General features: G+C 40.7%; 1 long non-coding RNA gene across 7 annotated transcripts in view; it reads left to right on the forward strand.

Moving 5' to 3' along the window:
* LOC307188316 overlaps positions 1 to 13,225 on the forward strand; it is a 530,117-nt gene that overhangs the window by 111,572 nt on the left and 405,320 nt on the right. For 5 of the 7 annotated variants that reach the window (XR_013828886.1, XR_013828887.1, XR_013828888.1 and 2 more), the window contains one exon: positions 3,787 to 4,217. This is a non-coding gene — a long non-coding RNA (uncharacterized lncRNA). The remainder of the gene's footprint in view (positions 1 to 3,786; positions 4,218 to 13,225) is intronic. The other 2 variants (XR_013828889.1, XR_013828890.1) reach the window with 2 other exon arrangements.

The following is a 13,225-nucleotide window of genomic DNA, read 5'->3' on the forward strand; positions in this document are numbered from 1 at the left end:
CACTCAGCAATGTAAATTAAATGCACAGCCACAATATCGCACCTTATAAGCCTTAGAAATGCCTCAAGCAGTCATTCCATAAGGGTTGAGGTAAAGGAGAAATCATTTCTGGTTGAATGTTCAGAGACAGTTAATGGGAGCCAGTGGCCCATGCTTAGCCTTGAAGAAGGGGGGAAGCTTTAATAGGCAGAATTCCAGAAAAAAGAAAAGAAGGATGTTGAGCAACAATAGAAAATGTGAACTCCTTTTTGTTACAGCTGGCAAAAAAATGTCAGAACGGGGATTCTTAAGGGAATAGGAACAGAGAAGACTACAAAGTTATGCAGGAATGCAGTCATGCATTGCAGGTTTTGTTGAATGTTGAACCAAAGTTTTGGGGATTTATTGAAAATGCAATACAGGGACAGTTTCTAAGTAGGAGACAATTATTTTCAGTAGAGAGTACTACGAAGATTAAGCTGGCAATACAATTCATGATAGAATTTTAAAAATGAAAATAAGTACAAATAATAAGAATCTGAACCACGACAGTAGCAAGTGGAAATAGAAGAAATCTATAGGAGAAGTGAGACTACATGCCCACCTCTGATCTGTTGATCCAAAAGCATTTTTATAAAGGCCTTTGTGTAATTGTGAACTGCATCCAGAATTGGAGGCAATGTCTTTGGTGATATCCTCAATACTCTTAGTCCTAAGGACTGAATTTTTCACTGGGAGGTGGAGTTATCTATGTCAGTGTGGAGAATGAAGAAATTCAGTTATGTAACCAGTGCTCGTCGGTGTGCCTATTGTTAAAATCTCCTGGAGAATTTGTTAAACAGATTTCTGGACCCAACCAAGCTTACAGAGTCAGAAACTCCAGCGGAGGGTACAGACAATGTACTTAAGTCCCTAGTGATTCTTATCATCAGGCATTTGGGGAACTTAGTAGTAGGGTAAATGTTACTTCAAAGCAGCGAAATAATTGATGGAATATAAAGGCCTGTGTTGGGATCATTGGTATAGCAATTTTTGAAGTATAATGATTCTGTCAGCTTTCTCGGGTCCTGAGAAATTAAAGGTACAATCGAAACCCCCCTACTTACACTATCAGTCTATTTCCATCTGCCATTGTCTCCTTCCAGGGCTATTGTAAGAGCATCCTAACTGGTCTCTGCTTCCGTTCTTTCTGGGATATAGTCTGTTTCCCATACAGGAGATGGAATAATCTTGTAAAAACAAATATCAAATCATGCCACTCCCCACTCCTCTGCCCCATACCCTCCAATAGTTTCCAATTATATACTTTAAAAAGTCCAAACTTTGTACCATGGCCTCGGAAGCCCCCCTTAGGCTGGCCCTTGCCCCACCTATCTCATTTCATCCCCTGCCACTCTCCCTTTTGCTCCTGTTCCTTGGGCTTTCCAAGCTTGTCAGACGCTCTGAGCTTGACCCTCATTATTCTCGCTTCCTAGGACTATTTTCCTCTAGTTATTCACTGGGCTTGCTCCATTATTGTTGGAGGAGGTCATTGAGAGGATGTAACTGCTGGAACTGGGCAATTAGAGGCTCTTCCCTCCCTCTCCTATCTGTGGAAAGTATGTTCTGCCCACCATTCTCACACTAGAAACTGTTTCAAGGATGTAGCCTTTAAGGAGTAATGTGTTGTTAGGACCATGTGGATGGTATATATGACTGAGAGCCTCTATATGAACTTTTATTTTATTTATTTATTTTTTTTTAAGAAGATGTTGGGGGTAGGATTTTATTCATATATTTATTTATTTTTGCTGTGTTGGGTCTTCATTTCTGTGCGAGGGCTTTCTCTAGTTGTGGCGAGCAGGGGCCACTCTTCATCGTGGCGCGCGGGCCTCTCACTATCGCAGCCTCTCTTGTTGCGGAGCACAGGCTCCAGACGCGCAGGCTCAGTAGTTGTGGCTCATGGGCCCAGCCGCTCTGCGGCATGTGGGATCCTCCCAGACCAGGGCTCGAACCCGTGTCCCCTGCATTGGCAGGCAGATTCTCAACCACTGCGCCACCAGGGAAGCCCCTCTATATGAACTTCTAAAGATTCTGGGGTGTGGGTATAGAGATCAACTTGTCTTGTGCCCACCCATGACAAGCCTTGTATCTGATTTCCTTTCCTTATTAACCCTGCCACCTACAGATCTGGAGTGGTCTGCCTCTTTCTTCTGTCTTTCCTCGCCCTCCATGTACGTGGGCCAGTTTTGAATTTCACCCCCCAGGGAACTCTTGAGGTTGTGAACCGACAGTTGTGTCACTGAGAAAGGTCTTCCTGAACCCCCTTGTAGAAGAGCTATTACTTACCATTGTCACCTGTTCTTCCTCTGCCTAACCCTTATCCTGATTGATCTTACCTCAGAAGCCCTCTCTCAGTCTGCCCTCATATTATGTATTCGTATATATGTTTTTCCCTGTCTCTCTTACTAGAACATGTGTACTTTAAGACTGTGGATTTTATCTTTTTCACTGCATTCCCCAGTGCTAAGAATGGAGTCTAACACTTAGCTGATGCTTAATAAACATTTCTTGGGTGGATGAATGATGTGCTCAGAATGTGATAGGAGCTATTTACTGCATATGTGTTTTGAATCAGTGCCTTTTCTATGTATTGTCTCCATAATCCAGTCTTGAATGGTCTGGACTATATACCTTTTGTAATTTTTTTCTCACAAGTTCATCCTGAAACACCCAATGATCTGATTTCCTTGTGTGATAACACTGCTTATTCATATCATACTTCATTATGTACATTGGGAGGAGTTGCTATTAAGCATAGTTGGGCTAGGAAGGCATTTCCCATCTGTGTCCATCTCTTTATACTTCTTGCTTCTCAGACTTGACTTTCTCCTGGGTGTTCCAGCATCCTCCTCACATGTCTGAGTGGAGAGGACTTGCCTAGATTTGTCCAGGGCTTTATCAAAGATCACACAGGCCTTGGTTCCTCTGATCTTTCTCCTCTTCCTCTATAGAAGCAGTCACCTCCCAGGCTGATAGTCATAGACAGGCTCTTAGAAATGGTTGTTGCTTCTAGCAGTGGCAGAGATAGGTCTAGTTTGGGACATTGATAGCACTTAGGGGCTGGGATTCCATTAGCTTCAGAAAAGTTTGGGTAGCCAAAAAGTCCTATGAAATACACTGCGTAGTGCAAACAGATTTACATTCCTGAATTTGCCTTGAAGGCATGAAATTTAGAGCAACACTGCACCCAGCAATTGATTTAACCTTCACTGTGTCTATCTCATTGGGCATTAAGTCAGTCACAATTATCTGATCAGCTCTTTCTTGGTCTCTTTATTTGAGACTTCCAAATTTCTAAATTGACTTCACAGAAAAACCTAACTGTGGGCAGTTCCAACTGGGGTTCACAAGACAGACTTAGGATCTCTTATAATCACTGTTATCTCTGATCCATTTCACCTGCAGAAACTCAGGAACCTGTAAGTTGTTATTGTTGTGTCTGTTTTAAAAAATCTGCCAGCTCTGTCTCCTTTCTCATACTTGATTTCTATATTCTTAAAAATAAGTTCTCCTGAAATCATAGGCTGTGAACTCAAGATCAGATGATAAGAATAATTAACTGGGTTGCATGTAGATGATACAACCATGTGTATAAATAGAATATTCATAAATACATGCACAGATCTATCAGCTGCATTTATTCCCCACATAATAAAATCATACACACACTTACACCCTCGCCTTTATCTTTTCAGAGCAAGACAGTTCAGCACTACCTCAGAGTCTGAGTTAGTACTTCATTAAAATAAATTATTTTTCTTCCAGAAACATCGGTACATTGAAAGACAATGTTGAAAGGAGCCTTAGGGAGGGCTTCTGTAGTTCCATGCCCAGTGGTCCTGCTGGCCTCGTGCTGACCTGCCTTCCAGGATGAGCTGAAGGAGTTTCCTGACTTGGATCGTCAGCCCCTGTGGCTTCCAGCTTATTTTCTAGGCAGGTAAGAACTGTTGCCTGTCTGGTAGGTTTCCTCTTGTCGAGGACCTGCCTCGAGGCATATACATCTAGTTATCTGCCTGCCTTTTGAAGCTACACTGCACCCAGCCGCTTTTGCCTGCTTTTCAACTCCTACCTGCCTGGAAGGGACTCTGGCTGATAAGTCCTGACCAGGGGACCTGAAGAATTATTTACCTGGGATGTGAATCTCTCCACGGGCACCCAGAGACTCGCTTTGCACACCACGCTTTTCATCACTTAAGGTGAGTTTTCTGCTTCAGATGTATAGAGCTGAAGCAGAGAAAAGTATTTTTGTGGTTGTAGAAGCATCCCTTTCACAATTGGACTAGGGGAAGGCTCTGACGGCAGGTAATTGGCATAAAAACCGCTAGCACGTGGTAATAACGGCATGAAAACAGGGAAGCAACTGCTACCTTTTCAAGTGGCTGTACGATTGGATAACGAAGGAAAATTTGGGGCTGGGGGAAGGTGGGCAAAATGTGTGCAGCTTTGAAAAAATGAGTCTAAATTAATTTTGGAGATTTCACATTTCTCTAAGTTATTGGTAATCAAAATCCACCACTGCTTAGACTGAAATATGCAGTGAATGTCCAGCAGCAGGTTGCCCAAGCAGTGCCGAGATGTTGCATTAAGTGGGATAAAAAAAAGGAGGTTGAACAGAAGGAATGCTTTAAAAACACTGAAGTGGTTCCCTAAATGAGTCACCCAGCTGTGGCCTGCTTTGAAACAGCAGGCTCAACCTTGTACAAGACTGGCTTTCAGCCCGGAGGTCAATGGATAATGTGTTCAACCTCGTGTGCACCCATGAATAAGTGTCGCGGGCTGTACCACGGGCTCATCCACGCAGCCAGGACCTGTCTCAGTGGATCCAGGAAGCTGTTGGGCTTGGCTTGCCTCACAGTCAACAGGGCTCACATTTAGGCTTTCAGCATTCCTCCCAAATGAGGTTATACATACGCTCTCAGAGACTCATGACAGGGTTGAAAGAAAACTAGGTTGTAAAATATGAAACATATGTCCTATCACTATGCCACAGTGCTTCTAGGGCACGATGAACTAATAATATATTTAATCAGTTAGGCAACATATATTGTGAATGTGATGGTGGTGCATTTATTAATTTATTGGATGCGCCTGTAATTTCCTTTTTTTTTTTTTTTATTGGCCGCCCTGTGCAGCATGTGGGATCTTAGTTCCCAGACTAGGGATCGAACCCGCACCCCCTGCACTGGAAGCATGGAGTCTTAGCCACTGGACCACCAGGGAAGTCCCTGGATGCCTGTAATTTCTGTGGCTATCCAAGCTCCTAGATGTATACTTAAGTCAGAGTGATACTTTCAAAGCCCAAAGTTGACCATTCACTTCAGCCCTATTGGTGGCCTCCCACTGCTTCTGGGAGAACATCCAATGTCTAGAAGCTGCCCTGTCTTTTCAGGTTCATTTCATGTCGGCCTTCCTCCTCTTTCTTTTCGTTCTAGCCACCTTGCTTATCTTCCATTCTGGTGCTTCTTGCCACGCTCTCTTTCCCGTGAGCTTTGCGCGTGCTGTTCCCTCCCTCCCCGGAACCTTCTCCTTCCCCCTTTGTTCACTGCATGGCTGCTAGTTGCCTTTAGGTCCCAACTTAAGGGCTGTTAGGGTACCCTGAACACTCCCAGGTCCCATCCTCCGTCATCAGCCACGTGGCATCCTCTGTCATAATCACTATCACACATTCCTGGAATTAATACCTATTCAACTGTATGTCTCCCATGGAAGACTTTAAGTCCTACGAGGGCAGGAATTGTTCTGTCTTGTTCAAAACTGTACTGTCGCCCTGCACATTGTTCAACAAATATTCGTTGCATGAAAAATCCTATGATCACAGGTTTTTATTTTTTTTCTCTAGAGATGGCAATGATGCTACTTCTGCTTGTTTAAATGTATTTAGTGGTTACCTTTGAATAGGAAGGGAATTGAATTCTCTGTGTTTTTATACATGTGGCCATGTAAAAGTTGGCTAAGAGGTAGGTAAATTAGTAAATTGTGCCCATGTGGACAGGCCAATTCTCAACTTAGTCCTGTGAATACTTAACAGTCATAAAAGGGAACTGTGGCACATAAGAAGAGTATTAATACGTCAGAGAAATATACTATTCAGCGATGGAGATTAGAGTTTGTGAAGGAGCACAAGTTTTCATTGAGTCTTTCTGTTATAGCTTTTGGATATGTTAAAAGATTCGACAGAGAATACCATTTGAGCCAGAGGTTACTGATCCCAAGGCCCAAAGGGGCCGGGCATTAAAGTGAATGAAAAGAGCTGTGTGGGAGCTGGGGCAAACTGAGATTCTGCTGTAAGTTACTGATTCCGTGTGGAGTTGTGAGCTCAGCATTGACAGGTTTTCTGATTTTTTACAAGAGAGAATCAGAAAACTCAGAGGTTTGTGGTGAAGTCTTTAATTTTTTAAAAGGTTGGTAAATAATTTCAAATTTTAAACATGCTTTGCTTACTAGATGAAACATTTCTGCTGGGACAAAACAGTTCTCAAGCTATGAATTGAAAACTTAATCATTGTGTTGAAATCAGAATTATTGAGACAAACAATTTGCTGATGCATGAATAAGTGATGCATGGAAATTTAACCAAAGAATCACTGATGTATAAGTAGTAAATCAGAGAATTTTAGAACGAGAAGGGAGATTACAATCGTCTTACGAACACCTTCCTCTGTATTACAAATACAAATCTCAGGCCTGTAAAAATTAAATTACTGGGGCTTGAACTGAAATGCACAAAATTAAGTAACATGGACTTGAATCCAGGTGTCTCGATGCTTGGCTTTTCTCACAATACTGAGCAACCTTGTGTGTGTGCATGTGCGTGCGTGTCGGTGCCATAAGTAAGTGGAATGAAATATGGCGGCCTGTGCCTGTGCTTCTCGAATTTTACTGTGCATGTGAATCAATTGGGGATCTCATAAAAATGCAAATTCTGATTCAGAAGGTCTGGGATGGGGCCCAGATTTCTGCGTTTCTAAAAACTCTCAGGTGATGCCAGTCAGTCTTAGGCCCAAACTCTGTGTAGTAAGGACCTACCCTCCACCACTGCTCTGGATGCCTGGACTGCCCTGAGACTTCCCAGAATAGAATGTGTGCTTTGTTCTCTCTTTGCCTCTCTTCCATTCTGAATTTTCGTGAATTCAGAATGGAAAGTAAAATATACTAAATTAAATGATAAATCCACTCAACAAAGAAATTAGATAAGTAACTGACTGGAAACAAGAGACGGTGAGGAAAAACAACAAACGTTCCACTATAGGAATCAAAAATCTCCTTGTTGCAAAATGCATGAATTTTCTCATGTCTTATTTTGTAGATAGATATTAGCTATGGTTAGTTGCTGGGGAACTCTTTAGTCATTTTGTAACTAATGGTAATGGAAAATGACATTCCAGAAAATAAAAGAGAAAATATGTCTCAGAATATAACACATTCCACAAGATGGCAGTAAGTTCCTGTGCTTTACATTTTTCTTAACTTTAACCTTTTACTGAGTATACATTTCATCAGTGGAAATTTTTCTGACTGAGAATCACATTAATGAAAGAACTAAAAGAAAGAACTAAACTGAAGAGAAGCTATATTTTTCTCAGGCCAAGGACTAATGATTGTATTTTGTCATACTTTCTTCTTCGTATTAGTATGATGTACTAATGTCATCCCTTTAACTTGTATTTACTCTTTCATTTCCCATTTAAGACTTTCTAAGTGGAATGCTATTTCATTGAATATTAAAGTGTATGAAACAATAGATTGATGATTATATTCAAAGTTTTAAACACATTGTCCAACTCTTAACTCTGGTCATTTATTTATTTTCATTTAAGGAATCTCTTTAAGATTCAGCCTACTGATTAAGATAGAAAGAACCATAAAAGTGAATTCCTCATTGTGTTCTCAAATTAATACTAATGGTAATTATCTTTTAATACACATTGCATTATAAGACTATAAACATTAAAGAAATCAAATTTCTAAGACTTTTTTATAAGCTCTGTATTCTCTCTAATGCAGTCTCAGGAGATGAAAGAGCCATGGATTAGGAAAAAGAAAACACAGTAACAGGTTTTTTTTGTTTTGTTTTTTTTTTTTTGCGGTATGCGGGCCTCTCGCTGTTGTGGCCTCTCTCGTTGCAGAGCACAGACTCTGGACGTGCAGGCTTAGTGGCCATGACTCACAGGGGCCCAGCCGCTCCGCGGCATGTGGGATCTTCCTGGACCGGGGCACAAACCCGTGTCCCCTGCATCGGCAGGCAGACTCTCGACCACTGCGCCACCAGGGAATACCCCAGGTTTTTTTTTTTTTAAAGCTTTTTTTGTTGTGTGAGCAAGAAAACATGGTTTACTGACCCACAGATGTTCATTGTGCATAGATACTATGTTTAATCCTTCAGCAATGCTGGTCAAATTGGGCATGATCCCATTTTCATCACCAGACTTGTGTGTGACCTGGGACAACTCATTTAATGGTTTTGGGGCTCAGTTTCTTCTGGCATAAAGTAAGACATATAGATGAGTTGATTTCATTTCCAACTCGTTTAACAGCGTACGCTTCTCAGGAGAAAATATAATTAAGTAAGATGAGTGTAAACTTTGAAGAAAGACCATGGTGACTGGAGGTTACAGGGGTCTTTAGAGTACTCTGCATCCTTTCCTTTATGTGTTCTTAGTTGCTCATGGAATCCCTGAGCTCTATTTATTTGAAAATGACTTAGAAAGAGGCTGGCAGAGTACCGGATCAACACCCAGGGGGTGTGTGGCTATTGTCTGTGTTCCTGAAATAATTTTATTATGAATCTCTTTTCTTCCCCCATAATTTTCATTTCATTAGACCCTTAAAATAATAAAGGGAAGAGTTGACAACTAGAAAAATGATTTGCACTTAGCAGATAGTGCAGGGATATTAGAGGGAACTTGGAACACAAAAGTAGCTGAGTAAGCTGTGAGAGTGTGGTGCTAATTGATGACTGCCCCCCACCCCTTCCCCCGACCCTTGGCAGGACTGGCTTCCTCCTTTTGCCTGCCTTACTGTCCTGCTTGTCTCCTCCCACCTTTTCTCTCTCCTCTCTTTCTGTTCTTTTTCCTTCCTCACCTTTTTGGTCTCCAAGCCCATGTTTTCCAGGCCCATCCCATTCCAAACACAACCCCTTGGACCCTTGGCCACACGCAGACCTGGTCACACAGAGCATCTGGTTGTATATTACTCCTTTTGGCCAGTGTGGTGCTGTACTTCACAATTATCATTCCATTTCTTAACTCAGCTGAGGATGAACTGTGTTACCGTTTTGTCCCTAATCAAGCAGAGATTCCGTCGTCTCTTCTGAATGAGTTTCTGTTAGACAGTGGCTAAAAGCACCATTGCTTTAGATGAAGCCACTTAAAATCATTATGTTTGTAAGCATTTGCCACTTGGTAAGGACCATAAATGCTAAATATTTGGGCTTCAGTTGAATGCTTGCTGACCTAGCTCCACTGCTAACTTTTCCTTCATACACCTTCTGTACATACACTCACATTTCTGGCTCCAGGCTGTTAAAACTTATGAAGGCTAAACTATAGGAAAAACAAACTCAGTTTTCTCTCAGGATCTCAATTTTTAGACTGTCAGGCACTTCCCAATGTGTGCCCAATGAGCCATGATGTGATTCCAACTTGGATTTAGAATCTGAACGCTTACTTAGAACTGGCTTAAAGTCTATGTCTAAAAAAGGTAACAAGGTTAAATTAAGGTACCTAGTAAATGTTTTGGCGTTTACCTTCCAATTTAAGCCTCAACCAATTGTATGCATACCTTGTCTCTCTTTTGAATGGTAAAAATCATATTCAACGTAATGAGTCAAGCTGATCCTTTGAAAAATGTAAAATGGGAAAAGATTGTCTTCAGGATTCCTCAATTCTCCCTTCAGAGTTTCCATATCTAGTTTTTGGTACCCAGTTTCTGGTCTTCCTGTGCTGCCATGGTGGTGTGGTTTCTCTAGGACCCTACCAACAATTCAAATAGGAGGATGGACTCTGAATGATCTGTCCTAGACTTGTAGTGATTTTTCTCTCCTCTGAACTCTTGTCAATTTTAAGTAATGGGGCCTGGGAACTGGGCCCAGAGCATGAGATAAGGGAGAAGCACGCTGACCATGATCAAGTGGACTGTTCTGTCTTCACTGCATGTTGGGGTGAATCCTGTCAATTCAGTTACTTTTAGGATAATCTCATAGCGAAGGATTAGAAATATTTTTAGTTTAGTAACTAGCCAGTTCAGGTTGGGAATTTTAGGGACAATAGGATGAACTCATCAGCAATCATCCAATTGCCTACTTCTCAAACAAGCAAATTTATGGCTAAGTGCTTAAGGAATATCTACAGAGATGCCTTTTCTACCTTTCAGAAGCTGACAGAGTATGGGAGACACTGATTTTACCAATGGTACAAATAGATTGCAGCCCCAGAACATTTAAACATGACAGTTTAAAATAAGTGGCAAAAGGAAGTTCAGGATTGAATGGAGTTTGGGAAGAATAGCTATATCCCATTTATATTCAGACAAACCTGTAAGGTATGTCATGAAGAAACAGTGGTGAGCGTAAGTAATCAATCGGATTACTATTGATTTCATTATTAATTATGAAATGATACCCTATGTTATGGAATCTTTCGCTTATTCATTTGTTCAGGAATAACTTTATTCATTGAACAAGCACGCATTGAGAACTTAGTATTTATGAGGCACAATACCTTAATTAGGCTAAGGATGAATCAAAACATCTGAAGGATTTAACTGATGAAAAAATGAAGAAAAGTCAAAATCGTGTTTTGTTTTTTTCCTAAATAGAACAAATGTAAAAGATCTTCTGCTGCCGCGGAGCGGCTGGGCCCGTGAGCCATGGCCGCTGAGCCTGCGCGTCCGGAGCCTGTGCTCCGCAACGGGAGAGACCACAGCAGTGAGAGGCTCGCGTAACACACACACAAAAAAAAAAAAAAAAAAAAAAAAGAAAAGATCTTCTGCAATATACAGTGATTTTAGCCTGATTCCTGTTTTTTTACATGGTCAGGATCTAGGGGTTAAATTATTCGCCCAAAGACGTCTAGTCATAAGAGACTAGAGACTTCATTTTGCAACTGAAACCTGCATATCTCTGTTCCCTTTCTAGTGTACTTCGTACTCTTTCACACTGGCATGAACGTTTATTGATCCTGCTTTTAAACCTTGCGCTTTAGGCTTCACCTCAGGTTCCTTTTATGAGGCCACCCTGAGCTCCAACCTGTGCTCTCAACTCCTTTCCCAAGAAGTAGCCAGTTTATACAGATCCAGCCTGCCAGCGTGGCATATATGCAAACACATAGACAACTAAACACATAAACAAGTGAACAAAATCCCACCATTTTCAGGAGACCCATAGTGTGTAGACCTGAGGTTGGAATTAGGAGGCTTGTGCTCAGAATTTAGTCTGTTTCAGGTGACCTTGGCCAAGTCATGGCCACTCCCTGAGGCCAGCAACTTGCTTGATTGGCTTTTCATTGATTTCATCGACCTTCTTCATGTTAGGAAGCCACAGTATAATAGATACTCAGGAACTGAACACTGAACTGTTTCTTAGCTCAAAAGTTTTCTGAGGGCTTTTGAAGAGGGGGCCTATTTTCTGCCAATTATTCTGCTTTAATAAACTCTTCCATCACTTTGGCATAAATCCTCAACTCAAAGTAGCTTTACTACTTGGCTGAATCCAGATAAATGGTTGATTGTGATTCTTACTGAGATTCCCAGACTCTTATAGGAGATGGCAAATGTACCTTTATGCATATGCTTGTTTTTGAACATAGCAGAAGGTATTTAACTCTCTGTAACAGCTTCAGAATTTACCACATTTGGTGTTTCTCAATAAATTTATCTTTTGATGGAAAATGTCAGTCAAAATTCAAAGTTATAATAAGATTCCACACAAAGCACTCTAAATTACATTTCTTAGAATAACTGGAAAAAGAAAGTATAATTTGGTAGCAGTGCAAAGCACTAATTGCAATATTTCAAAGAAAACCTTTTTTTTTCAAAACCTATAAGTCTATTAATCCTAGAATTATGATTCGTTCCAAGGATATTTTAGCACAAGCTCAAAAATATCATATAATGTTCTGTAATATAATTAGTAATCCAATAAAATATTTTGCTCTAAATTAATAAGTGTACTATGTGAGTAATAATATTCTTAAAATGAATTCCAGGACAGTTCTTCAGTTTCTTCCTTCACGATAATTGCATATAATTCTAAGAGATATATTGGAGATCAAAAGACTGCAGCCTTTATTTTTTTGAATTAGCACACAGTCTAACAATAGTCCCTAATGAAACTGCTAGATGTCGAGGCAGAAAATGATAAAGCTCTCAACTAAAAGCTTCCAGAAATTCAGCTGAATGAAAATTCTCAGATTGTGCTGTTTAGCCTCTGTTTTACCACAACTAACAGAGAAGCAGTAGACTCTGATTTCTTTTTCCTCCCATCACTATCAAGTGGCCAGTCTAATCTGTCATTAAATAGATAAACATGTTTCAAGCTTAAATGGCAAAGTCCCATCGAGAATTGATACCCTATTCAATACCAGGAATCTATTAATATTTCTAATAGTCCTTTATTTTTATGGTGATTTATTTTGTCTATTCATCCTCTGGGTTCATTCAATATGGGAGAGATGTAAGCTTTCCTATCTGAAAATCCTCAAAGGAGAGGGGGAAAAACCCCTGTGTCATTATGATGAGAGGCAGTGGGTATCTTCCTACGTGACAGAGAAGGTAGGCATACTTATTTTCTTTCACTTCATAGCTCTAGAGACTTACCTGCTTTGTTTCATGAGGCATCACTACTTATGTAAAAAAGGGTTGCAGTTTGAGGAACTTAGCATAAATACTGGTCAGCTTTTTTCTGGTGACATTTTAGTGCTCGTCTTTTAGACATTCCTTTTAATGCTGTCAGTATTTACAACAGAACATCACAAGCATAATTTCACCACTGAAAATCAATTGCATGTAAATGCCATTCTCTCGAAGTGCTGGTGATGAAAGACCCTCCTCGGAAGTCTCCCTCCTTGCCTATTATGCTGTTTCACTCTGCAGTTTATTATCTGTACCTGCAGTTATTATCTGTACCTGCAGCTAGACAGACACTTGGGATAAGGAGAAGACCATCTGGTGTGCCAATTATTCTCAGAAAACCCTTTCTTTAAAATTG

The sequence above is a fragment of the Stenella coeruleoalba genome (genome assembly GCF_951394435.1).
Source record: "Stenella coeruleoalba genome assembly, chromosome: 6".
Taxonomy (NCBI): Eukaryota; Metazoa; Chordata; class Mammalia; order Artiodactyla; family Delphinidae; genus Stenella; species Stenella coeruleoalba.